This window comes from Schistocerca piceifrons, chromosome 6 (genome assembly GCF_021461385.2).
Source record: "Schistocerca piceifrons isolate TAMUIC-IGC-003096 chromosome 6, iqSchPice1.1, whole genome shotgun sequence".
NCBI classification, from domain to species: domain Eukaryota; kingdom Metazoa; phylum Arthropoda; class Insecta; order Orthoptera; family Acrididae; genus Schistocerca; species Schistocerca piceifrons.
This window is the reverse complement of record NC_060143.1, coordinates 552484161-552497957: the sequence shown is the minus strand read 5'-3', so window position 1 is coordinate 552497957 and position 13797 is coordinate 552484161. Positions and strand designations below refer to the sequence as shown.

At 41.1% G+C, this 13797-nt stretch overlaps 1 protein-coding gene across 2 annotated transcripts in view; it reads left to right on the top strand.

The window, feature by feature from the left end:
* Positions 1–13797, top strand: part of LOC124802496 (poly [ADP-ribose] polymerase tankyrase) — a 295411-nt gene that overhangs the window by 263420 nt on the left and 18194 nt on the right. The window lies entirely within an intron of this gene.

The following is a 13797-nucleotide window of genomic DNA, read 5'->3' as shown; positions in this document are numbered from 1 at the left end:
GGCAATGAACTTGCTGACCTCATGGCCAAACAGGCTACCAGTAAACCAACTCTGGAGATCAGCCTGACGGAGACCAATTTGTGATTGGTCTTCTGCCACCAAGTTTTCGCAATCTGGGATACTGAATGGCGCACCCTCAGTACACCAAATAAACTCCTTGTTATCAAGGAGACAACAAATGTCATCCATGCAAGCCACTCTCAGGGGATCTGTTGTACTTTTCTGGCTCGGCATTGGTCAAGTTTTACATTTTGTTTTATTCATGAGGGGAGGGGGTTGTCATACCATCTAAGGGTGGGGGTCTGGCCTTATCTCTGAGGCCTCCACCCTCCCTGCGATTTAACACTCTTGTCACCCGTTCTTTGTGTTTCGTTTACCTTGTTGTTCATGTTGCCTTGTCTTTTTGGGCTGGACATTTTAGTTTGTTGCAGAGTGGCTGGCTCATCCCCTTTTATTCTTCTGATCAGCTAGCCCAGACCATCTGCTCTATGGTTTTAATACCTTCCTGTGCTTTTCTTTGTGGTGTGCGTTTTTCCCCTTTTTTGTTCATTTCTTTCATTTTCTGTTTCATTGTGGTTACCCATTCCTTTTACCCCCTTTTTAATTTTCCAAACTAAATTTCGGTGTTTTACCTTGAGCCTTTGTTTGCGTAAGGAAAAAGGGACTGATGACCCTGTAGTTTGGACCCATTATACCACAAACAAACAACCCTTACACACACACACACACACACACACACACACACACACACACACACCTGTACAGCTACATTATGCTGGCTGAGTACTCATTGTTGGGACTAACATTTCTACTGATCAAGGATGTTATTACCTATACTCCTAAGTTATTTACTTTCTGCCAGAACTTTCCATTTGACATTTTGATTTAGTTGTACAAGAGAAGGTGCCCAAGAACTCAGTGACACAAGATGACAGCCTGGATATACTTTGGACAATTATTAGTGCCAAAGGGGGAGGTGGGAGAAGTGGTAAAAGAATGGAGGAGGACAGTTGTAAAATATAATACCAGATCACAAATAAAAATAAATGTAAAATAGGGAGTTATGCTGCAACGACATAAATGGAGGAAAGCAGATGAAAATCAAATAGTCAACTATTAAATAGTCACCTTAAATTGTTAACATGTGGCTTAAATCAAGCCCACACTGTAAACTGAGGTCTTATCTGTGAAATTCTGATGTACCAATTCTGAACCAAACAATCCAGGCTGTAAAGCAGCTACATAGCTCATTGTCTTGCATGGCATGAGGAACTGAGCCAAACTTAACAATGCGTTATGCACATTCATCCATACATCTGCCAGTATAGAAAACTAAGCAATGGTTGTAATGCCTCCTATCCCTTTTTTTTAAAGAAATATGTGCTTGGCTATTAATAGTAGTAGTTAAAGAAAGACATACATAAATAATTGTCAATAAGTGATTACCTGATTGTTCATCTTTCTGGAATTTCAACTCTGTGTTCAGAACTCTCTCAAAATGTAAGGGGAAGTTAATGCTAACTGAAGTTTGAAAGACATTATGCAGCCAAGTACCAGTGGCAGCAGTGGACCATATGTAGCCCAATCGGTGTTGAAATTGTGGGGTTTAGTAGCAGTACTAAGGTGCACATTGACCAGTTAAGACTCAAATGGAAATTGTGCGTTAATAGTGGGAGGGTAAAGGATGCACCATTTGAAACAATAACTTTAAGTGTTGTAATACGAGGAGCAAATGCGTAAGTACCCTTGTTTTTTACTGGTTTGTATCATAGGTGATTCACACTTAAGCTGGTTAACAAACTTCTAATACAGATGTCAGCACACTTTATAATAATCTGTATGTGTGTTTGTAGTGTAACAATTGATAGGCAACACTATCCCTAAGCTTGAAGTCGACTAGAGCCTTTATGCTTGCCTTGCAAGTACTGATAGGATCTCCATTCTCATTTACTTGCACACTTTTCACATAGTAATTAGATGTGTGTGTATGCCACACTACGTCTACTTGCAGTAAAGAACATTTGACACACTCCTTTTATTTCTCTTTTTTTATCTCGCAACATCTTTCCTTCCTTTTAACTATGTTTAAAAATATAACCATTTATCATATGCAGATAAGCTGCAAATAATTTTAGTTATTTTATGTTGTATAAACTATCATAGTCTGGTCCTTGTAGTGAGAAGTATTAATTATTTTTGAAGCTGACTAACAAGTCAGGATATCCAAAATTGTAAGCAATCTTTAATCAGTTATTCCATCGGCTATGTGATTACACTAATGGCTTTACATGCTCTGCTTTTGCTTTTATCGCATTACGCCCATTTCTTTTTGACTGAGACAATGACTTCAAATTTCCATTTAGCCGCTTACTAAACTCACACAATAATAGGTAAACACATTTTACTTTCCATTTTTGTATGTGTCTTCAGTCTATTTTTGATCACTTTCACTCCAAGGATCCTCACTGGTCTTTTGTAGTTATTCATGTTACCAATATTCACTGTTTTAATTGTGCATTCTGGAAGTTGATAAATTAGTATATTGGTAATTATGAAAGGATAGATTGCTACTCACTGTGAAGATGAGTTGTCGACAGACACAGTGAAATGACTGCAACACACTAAGCTTTTTGGCCAAAGCCTTCTTCAGAACAGAAAGGAACACACACACACACACACACACACACACACACACACACACACACACACACACACGCGCATCCACGTACGCACGCACGTGCACCTCATGCACACAACTGCTATCTCTGGCCACTTTGGCTGGACTGCAACTTCTGTTGAACGAAATCAGCAATTGGGAGTAGGATGGGGGGGGGGGGGGAGGGGGGCTGCAGAGTATGGATAGAGGAAGAGAAGAGTGCTAGCTGGTGCGGAGCGTGAAAGGACTAGAAGGCAGCAGCACATGCGTTGTCAGGGGCAGCATTGGGAGGCTGTGAGGAGGAGGAGGAGGGGGGGGGGGGGGGGGAGACAGGGGACACAGAACAGAAAGGGGAAAAAAACTATTGGGTCCGTTGGCAGGGGAGCCCGTAGTGCATCTGCAGAACTTGAGAAACTCCACTAAGTTCGCACACGCTCCTACATGTTGAAGCAAGTAAGTTTTGTGTTGTTGCTCTCTATTTTCAAGTTCTGTCAAGGATATTGTTTCTCCTTGATGTTGATAGTGCCAAGCTGTGCTGTGGCTCTGTATGAAAACTTATCATCTGAAGACTAAAGGGAGTATTGCCTACCATCAGTTCCTGAAAGATCCTGAATGGGCTTCATGGATGTAGAAGAAATGATGGTATTAACATTAACAGTGCTACTATCTGTAGCATGCATTTTGAAGACAACAACTCTTTATGCAATCTCCAAGCCGAGTTAATAAAACTTCAGCTAAAGGTCATGTTAAAGCTGACTGCAATTCCTGTGCTGCAACTTATTAAAGCCAGTCACGCTGCTGCTTCATTTTCTGTCCAGTGAAATGACAGAAGGAAAGATCATGAAACATGTTAACGCACACTTAGCACACTAGCTGCGTTGTCACTGGAGTGGGGGGGGGGGGGGCACAGGAACGAAAAAAGGCTGTATTAGGGATGAAATGAAGAGACTTGATAAAAAATTATCATTGCTGAGAGAAAAAAAAATTGCATTTAATAGCTGAAAACAGTGTGCTGAGAACAAAAAACAAATTTGTGGAGTATGCATTAAACAGGCAGAAGAAGCAATGCCAAAGGCTTTAGTATCGACAAAGTGCTAAAGTGACAACTAAAGTTGACAAAGTTTTAGAAAAAGTATTTAGGACACACAAATTAAATGTCTTGTGAAATCCAAGAAGAGCACCCTCGAGAGTCAGGAAGATATAAGCAAAGCCTTGCTTATATCAAGATATAAGCAAAGCTCTCTGTTCAGAAAAACATGTATCAGAAACATAATAAGAATACCATTACTAGGATTCCCTGTGTTAAAAAATGAATTCTTTCCACTGTGTTCTTGGCTTTTTGACTGATGTGTTGTACTTGATGAGTAAGCAAGGAACAAGCTTAAGTGAAATGGAGTGTGTCTGTTTTAAGCTTTGATGAAATGAATGTAGACAGTTGCATATGCTGCGACTAAGAAATGGACATCATATAGGGACGACATAGCCAGATAAAGGTTGTCATGGCATGTAGGTTATGTGGAACCTGGAAGCAGCCTGTATATTATAATTTTGATGCTGTGACGAATTGGGATTTACTGGTCAGTATCATCAGAAAGATGCATAAAGCAGGATTTCTCTTAATTGGTTTCGTATTTGATTTGGTGGCTAAAAATGGGAAAGTGTGGAAGGAATCCTGCATTGACTAAACAAAACGTGTTTAGGTATCAGCTGATGTACCATATGTGGTGAAACTTTTGAGAAACTCTTCTTGGGTAGTGGTTTTTCATTAAGTGATGGAAAAGCAATAACAAAACACATAATTGAGCAGCTGTTGTTGAAAAATGATGGAGAACTGAAACTATTTTCTATACTTACTGTGCATCATTTGACTTACTGGACATCATTTGACAGTTTCCAGAACAGATTTACAGGGCATTCATCTTGTTTGCAGACTCCTTTCCAGTTTATTTTGTAATGCCTGAAGAAAAAGACACTGCAGTATTCTTCAGGTTGGTAAACAATGCTTTTTGAATTATGAATTAGACAGTAGCTGTTGGCAAATAACCAATTTCAGTGCCTTTGGATTGTATGTGGAGAAATGAGGAAGTTCTTCGAGGATTCTATTCCATCTGTGAAAGAAATGAGAGTAGGAAATCATAAAACCTTACTCCCTTTCCAAACGGAATTACTCACCTTGTTACGGTCAGTGCTGGGTTGTTTTTTTCTGACTTAAAACATGGCTACAGTTTGAAGTAAATATTGACCTCAAGGTTCAACAGAGACTGCCTTGAAAACTTGTTTCTCCAGATGAGAGCAATTGGCAGGGCCTATTATTATCAGAATCGACAGCAGACCAACACCGACAACGATAGTTCAGGTATACATGCCGACGTCGCAAGCTGAAGATGAACAGATGGAGAAAGTGTAGGAGGATATTGAAAGGGTAATGCAGTATGTAAAGGGGGACGAAAATCTAATAGTCATGGGTGACTGGAATGCAGTTGTAGGGGAAGGAGTAGAAGAAAAGGTTACAGGAGAATATGGGCTTGGGACAAGGAATGAAAGAGGAGAAAGACTAATTGAGTTCTGTAACAAGTTTCAGCTAGTAATAGCGAATACCATGTTCAAGAATCACAAGAGGAGGAGGTATACTTGGAAAAGGCCGGGAGGTACAGGAAGATTTCAATTAGATTACATCATGATCAGACAGAGATTCCGAAATCAGATACTGGATTGTAAGGCGTACCCAGGAGCAGATATAGATTCAGATCACAATATAGTAGTGATGAAGAGTAGGCTGAAGTTCAAGACATTAGTCAGGAAGAATCAATATGCAAAGAAGTGGGATACGGAAGTACTAAGGAATGACGATATACGTTTGAAGTTCTCTAACGCTATAGATACAGCAATAAGGAATAGCGCAATAGGCAGTACAGTTGAAGAGGAATGGACATCTCTAAAAAGCGCCATCTCAGAAGTTGGGAAGGAAAACATAGGTACAAAGAAGGTAGCTGCGAAGAAACCATGGGTAACAGAAGAAATACTTCAGTTGATTGATGAAAGGAGGAAGTACAAACATGTTCCGGGAAAATCAGGAATTCAGAAATACAAGTCGCTGAGGAATGAAATAAATAGGAAGTGCAGGGAAGCTAAGACAAAATGGCTGCAGGAAAAATGTGAAGACACCGAAAAAGATACGACTGTCAGAAGGACAGACTCAGCATACAGGAAAGTCAAAACAACCTTTGATGACATTAAAAGCAACGGTGGTAATATTAAGAGTGCAACGGGAATTCCACTGTTAAATGCAGAGGAGAGAGCAGATAGGTGGAAAGAATACATTGAAAGCCTCTATGAGGGTGAAGATTTGTCTGATGTGATAGAAGAAGAAACAGGAGTCGATTTAGAAGAGATAGGGGATCCAGTATTGGAATCGGAATTTAAAAGAGCTTTGGAGGACTTATGGTCAAATAAGGCAGAAGGGATAGATAAAATTCCATCAGAATTTCTAAAATCATTGGGGGAAGTGGCAACAAAATGACTATTCACGTTGGTGTGTAGAATATATGAATCTGGCGGCATACCATCTGACTTTCGGAAAAGCATCATCCACACAATTCCGAAGACGGCAAGAGCTGACAAGTGCGAGAATTATCGCACAATCAGCTTAACAGCTCATGCATCAAAGCTGCTTACAAGAATAATATACAGAAGAATGGAAAAGAAAATTGAGAATGCGCTAGGTGACGATCAGTTTGGCTTTAGGAAAAGTAAAGGGACGAGAGAGGCAATTCTGACGTTACGGCTAATAATGGAAGCAAGGCTAAAGAAAAATCGAGACACTTTCATAGGATTTGTCGACCTGGAAGAAGCATTCGACAATATAAATTGGTGCAAACTGTTAGAGATTCTGAAAAAAGTAGGGGTAAGCTATAGGGAGAGACGGGTCATATACAATATGTACAACAACCAAGAGGGAATAATAAGAGTGGACGATCAAGAACGAAGTGCTCATATTAAGAAGGGTGTAAGACAAGGCTGTAGCCTTTCACCCCTACTCTTCAATCTGTACATCGAGGAAGCAATGATGGAAATAAAAGAAAGGTTCAGGAGTGGAATTAAAATACAAGGTGAAAGGATATCAATGATACGATTCGCTGATGACATTGCTATCCTGAGTGAAAATGAAGACGAATTAAATGATCTGCTGAACGGAATGAACAGTCTAATGAGTACACAGTATGGTTTGAGAGTAAATCGGAGAAAGACGAAGGTAATGAGAAGTAGTAGAAATGAGAACAGCGAGAAACTTAACATCAGGATTGATGGTCACGAAGTCAATGAAGTTAAGGAATTCTGCTACCTGGGCAGTAAAATAACCAATGACGGACGGAGCAAGGAGGACATCAAAAAGCAGACTCGCTATGGCAAAAAAGGCATTTCTGGCCAAGAGAAGTCTACTAATATCAAATACCGGCCTTAATTTGAGGAAGAAATTTCTGAGGATGTACGTCTGGAGTACAGCATTGTATGGTAGTGAAACATGGACTGTGGGAAAACCGGAACAGAAGAGAATCGAAGCATTTGAGATGTGGTGCTATAGACGAATGTTGAAAATTAGGTGGACTGATAAGGTAAGGAATGAGGAGGTTCTACGCAGAATCGGAGAGGAAAGGAATATGTGGAAAACACGGATAAGGAGAAGGGACAGGATGATAGGACATCTGCTAAGACATGAGGGAATGACTTCCATGGTATTAGAGGGAGCTGTAGAGGGCAAAAACTGTAGAGGAAGACAGAGATTGGAATACGTCAAGCAAATAATTGAGGACGTAGGTTGCAAGTGCTACTCTGAGATGAAGAGGTTAGCATAGGAAAGGAATTCGTGGCGGGCCGCATCAAACCAGTCAGTAGACTGATGACCAAAAAAAAAAAATTATCATCATTCCTTACTAGTGGAATTCAAAAGTGGTTTGCGTATCTTAGTTATGAACAGAAATACAGGTGACATTTGGTTATGCAATTCTTCACCAGTTCCAGCAGAAACTAATACAAACTATCTGACTTAAAAGTTGTTTACAGGACTTGTGCCAAGCATTGAAGAAGCGTTATCAATGATTAAAAGTGAGCAATAAATGAGGGACATTATACTAGTTGATAAAATTGTTTCACCTTTGATAGAGGCTTAAGAGTGTCCTCTTGAAGGTCTGCCCTACATCACTGGATATATTGCTTTCAGGTATGCCTCTATAGGCAAGTCATTTGGCCATGCTAGTGGCAACATAACAGAAGTGTCGAAAAATCTCGGTGGAAAGGAGGCTTAATCATCCCTTCAGTTGAGTGGTTTGAAGTTGTTAAGGTCTTAGAGGTGGTATTTTTGAATTTTCATGGGAGCAGTCTGTGTAAAGACAGCAATATGGTTAGAAACCTGAATCAGTAAAGCCACATAAGGCTAAATAGCAGAAAGCTGCACGCAAATAGAGCGCTTCTGCAGTTTACTCCAAATTGGATTAAGGTGCTGGAATTATTCTTAAAAATGTTAAAAGTGAGGAAATTAATACCCTAGATTCAGTATTATCATGCTTAGTAATGTGTCAAGTACCTGGATGTAGTGTTTCATAATATCTGCATGAAAAAGATGTTATAGGATGGGGAAGGGGGGGGGGGGGGGGGGGGGGAGACCGTAAGTTATCATATGTTGAGGCTGGGATAGTTTCAGGAATGGAGAATGTGTTGTAAGGATAACACCCATCTGCCGACTGTGACGAACAGAACGGGTTTACTAAACAGAAGGCTCATGTGATTGTTGCATTTCCAGTACTATTGAAAACTGTACAATGTATAAAAACAGACTGTAGGATGCCAGGTTGATTATTAACTAATAGAAAATATGGAACAGCAGAGTATAAATTTAGGGGATCCTCAGATCTATAGTTTCACTTTTGTTAGTACTAGAAGGACGGTGTAGAGTTTAATAGTCATAGTAAGTCCGTGTACAGGTAAGCTTCTATTGAACCCATGACTCATATTGCCCTTCAGTTTTCATAAATTAATGTTAGTTTGAGCAGAATAGTGCCATACACAAATGTGAGAGTACGTATTGTGCTGCTGCTGCTGTGTCTCAAGAGTGATGTCACGTTCTATGTAGTACCCTCGGTGGTTGGCAGAGGACGACACACAATGAGGATAAGGGTACATGATTTGGGAATGCTATAGGACGGGAGGGGGGGGGGGGGGTGAAATTGTTGGATGGATGGGTGTGGGAACAGTAGGTTATCATATGTTGAGGCCGAGATAAGTTTGGGAATGGAGAAAGTGTTGTAAGGATAACTCCCATCTGCACAGTTCAAAAAAGCTGCTGATGGAGCAGAGGATCCAGATGCTCCACTACCTGAGCTGTTTGAGTCCTCCCCCCCACCACTAGATTTTCTGAATTGTACATATGGGAGTTACCCTTAAAACAAATACTCTGCTCCTGAAATTATCCTGGCCTCAACCTACAATAATCTACTGTTTGAAGCCCTCGACCCAACAGTTTCCAACTCCTCTGGCCTATAACCTCCTCCCAATTCATGTCTCCTCACCCTCATTGTGTGCCACCCTCTACCAGTGTGTCCACCAGTTTTTTCTTCCCTCTCTGCTGCCCCCCGCCGTCCCCCCTCCCCCTCACAGCCACCCAATGATACCCCTGGCAGCCCTGTAATGCTGCCTTCTAGTCCCTGCATGCTCTGCCAGATAGTGCTCTTCTCTTCCTGTACACATACTCTGCTACCCCCACCCCCTCCCTCTTCCTACCCTACTCCAGATTGCTGCTTTCATTATACACAAGTTGCAGTCCAGCCATAGCAGCCAGAGATAGTGGTCACACATGCATGAGGTGTGCCTTCGTGTGTGAATGTGTGTGTGATTTCCTTTCTTTTATGAAGAAGACTTTGGGAAAAGCTCAGTGTGTAGCAGACATTTAATTGTGCCTGTCTGCAAGTCAATGTGTCAGCTTTACATTGAGTAGCTATCTATCCTTTCATAATTGTTGGTGTTCCAATCTGGACTTTCCATTGTTTAATATATTGATAACACCTACTGGTGGTGCTACTTGGCCTAGTGTCACTACATAATTGTTCAACACACACTGGAGATGGCTCTGATGTGACGTTACTACTCCATTCATGCACTAGTGTCTAGATATATTACACAGTTCAGCCCCTGTTTTGAGTTTGTGAGAGACCATTCATGTGGTGCATGAATGAAACAACTTTTATATTCCAAATAAAAAATGCTTTCGCAAGTCCAGAAGTGTGTGACACACATTGAAGTTACTTTGTTATGCAGATATGATGCAATTTTCTATTTTTAGAAATATTTATTCTGGTTGTGGACTACAGTAAAATGTTGTCACCATTAATTGGAATGAATATAGAAAAATTTTGTGGATTATTGGGAATTTGGCTGTGACTATGTCACAACTCGTGTAATTTCCACTCTTCTCTAGGATGAGGTCTAAATTGGTGTAGTCTGTTAAAGGACAATGGAAATACAAATAAAGAAAATTTTTATAATTCACACTGAGACAGTAAAGCTATTTAGGAGGTGCAGCTACCAATATTCACTATAGAAATGCTTTAAACAGAAAGCAGTAATCCTAGCTTTCAGAACAGTAGAACCTTTATCAAGGGGGACTGTGGGATTGGTTGAGGAAAGGTTTAAAAGAGGGTGGAAGAGGGAGGAGGCATGTGGTGCAAACACTAGACTGAGGACGACTTGCCTGTTAAGAGGAAAGAGGAGGAAAAGTGTCAAGAAAGTAAGAGTTCACAGATTGTATAATAGTAAGCACTCTGCCAATTTAATACTTTAGTATTTCAATTGGTGGTAGTGGTTTTTGTGCCTCCTGAAGATTATTTCTTTCCATTAGGAAGTGATACAAATGTACATGACTTGAAATTTTGTTTCAGAAGTTACGGCCACTGTTACTTTTCTCATTACACTGTCATAATCTTCACATGAAAATGAATTTGCTGTCTGGTAATTGACCCTCTGCAACTGCCGAAGGCATTTGAAACATTGTGTAATGTTACAATTCCTGAAGAAAGCTCACCATTTGTATGCAGTAGATAAACACTTGTGCTTTCATATAGACAAAGGTAGTGGCACGTGAAATTCAACTTCATTGCAACAAAGTTACTTTTATTAACTGAAATAAATTGAATTACTTTAGAATGGCTTGCATGTGTATTTACACATTTATTTTTCTAATGTGCCATTTGCTACATGATTTTGTTGTACATTTTTATTTTGTTTGACATAAATGTATGATAGAAATCATTATCACCATTTTCATTGTTGTCATTCATTTTTCATCCATTTTGGGGGTATAGGTCTCTTCCAGACTTTCCCCGTACAAAGTATCTTTGTCATCAGCCCAGCCTCCATTGGATCGTCCACTAGGTCTTTCCTTAACGGGAACCATCCAACCCAGAATATGTCTGATATGCTCATCTGTATCCAGATTCAATTTTCTTGTGCGTAGCCACATATTTTCATAAGAATTTCCCACTCCTGTTTTTCAGTTTCTGAAAGTTTCAGAGCACCTTTCTACAATCGAAGTCTCTAATGTATATTGTGCTTCCAGTAAAAGAACTGTTTTCTAATGTCACAATCGCACATTGTGCAATATTACTCTTTTGTTAGAGTGGTTCCACGTGATTTTGAATGCTGTTTGAAGTTTTGAGGACTCGCTCTACTGTCCAGCTGTGATGGTAGTATGACATGTACAAGTTAATTGAAGAAAGATACCCATAAAATCATCCCATAAGCCATCTATATTGAAATTTCCCTTCTATTTTGATGCATTATCAGAAGAAATAAATCTTCTACATTAAACCCAGTAATATAGTAATAAATTAACCTCATGCACACACGACCACCAACTATAGCATATCAAGCCAGAATGCAACTATCACAAGGGATGCAAGCAGCAATCTGGAGGGGGCGACGAAGGGAAAGGAAGGGATAGTAGTGTATGAGTGGTGTGAGGAACGAATGCTGTCTGGTGGAGTGTGCAGGGAATGGACTGCCGACAGGTGCAGCATCAGGAGGTTGTGAGGCAAGCAAAAAAGGAACAAAAAAGGAGAGGGGCAGGGAAAGACGGCAGGATTCATTGGCAGAGAGCAGCAAATAAACAGGGTGAGAGATGAAAATGGGGAGGAGATGACAGGACAGAGGGGTTGAAATTTGATGGGTGCAGAGTGTGGGCACATTTTATTGCCGTAGATTGAGGCTGGGATGATTAGGCGAGCAGAGAATGTGGTATAAGGATAACTCCTATCTACACAGTTCAGAAAAGCTGGTGGCGGAGGGAAGGATCCAGATGGCTCAGGTAGTGAAGCAGCCATTGAAATCAAGTGTGTTATGTTCAGCTTCCTGTTTTGCCACTGAGTGGTCTACTTTGCTCTTGGCCATAGTCAGGTGGTGCTCGTTCATCCTGATGGCCAGCTGGTTGGCAGTGATACCAATATAAAAAGCTGTGCAATGATTGCAGCAGAGCTGCTAACTCTTGAAAGTTTTTCAAAAGAAAGCATTGTCCTAACTTCAAAGTTTTCTTCTGAGCACTGCCTTCAGCACGACACACATAATTGTAAATGACCACATTTCCTGCTAACACGGAAATTTGCTGTTCTACTAAATTATGAATGGATTTGAGGTTTCCTTCATGCCTTGCTGATTTATTTATCCCTTCATTTCTCTCGAAAGATTCCTGCCTTCATTACCAAAAATTATTTTGCCTGCAATAATGAAGTAATCTGCAAACTTGTTTGTAACGTAGAATAGAGTTAATAGTTTTATCAGATGAGGTCACGTTTTTGATACTTTGGGCACAACAAATCATATCAAACATGACGTGGTGTGGAATGAATTGTAAAGTGGTTAATCAGTCAAACTGTATTTTTTGTAATACACAAGAATAAATATGAAGACCACCAAACACTAAAATTTAGCTTCACAAAAATGACTTGGTACCTGATCATATATAAAAACAAAGATGAGGTGACTTACTGAACAAAAGCGCTGGCAGGTCGATAGACACACAAACAAACACAAACACACACACAAAATTCAAGCTTTCGCAACAAACTGTTGCCTCATCAGGAAAGAGGGAAGGAGAGGGGAAGACGAAAGGAAGTGGGTTTTAAGGGAGAGGGTAAGGAGTCATTCCAATCCCGGGAGCGGAAAGACTTACCTTAGGGGGAAAAAAGGACAGGTATACACTCGCACACACGCACATATCCATCCACACATACAGACACAAGCAGAAATATGGTGTGGTATATACTCGATCACTCGACGGATTGACTGACGAGGAGATTCAGTCTTTCCTCGCTGAGCAGGGCGTGACGGCTGTCCATAGGGTCATGAAAAAGGTCAACAATGACCTTGTACCGACCCGGACACTTTTCTTGACCTTCGATAGTGTTCAGCTGCCGTCGCGTATCAAAGCAGGCTACGAGGTTATTTCTGTTCGCCCCTATGTCCCGACACCTACGCGCCGCTACCAGTGTCAGCCTTTTAATCACACTCACCAGTCTTTTTCCCATGCGGCTAAATGTGTCACTTGTGGCAGGGATGCCCATGAGGGTGACTGTCCACCTCCGTCTCCTCGTTGTGTGAACTGTCAGGGTGACCATGCAGCGTCCTCCCGCAACTGTCCCATCTACAAGGAAGAACGCTGTATCCAAGAAATTCGGGTCAAAGAGAAAATGTCCACATCGGCTGCTCGCAAGCTATTTACTAGTAGGAAGCCCACGCTGCTCCCAGCGGGAAAATACAGTACTCTCCTCGCCTCTCCTCGGACTACCAGGGAGGTGGCGACGCAGACTTGCGATCTGACCTTCAGCACCATGGTCGTCCGTTCAGCCAGTGCTAAGATCGCGCGGTCGACGTCTCCTCTTCCTCCCGTCACCCCTAAGACACAAGCACATTCATCAGCTTCTGCCAAGACGAAGACCCTGAAGTCAGATGCACGGTCCTTCAAGAAGGAACCGTCCCGTGCAGACTTTCTATGTACCTTGAACTCCCAGCCATCGACCAGTACTTCCACTGAATGACCTTCCAAGAAGGGTCATAGGAAGCACAGTTCTCCTTCTCCGCCACGGCGCATTTCTTCTCCT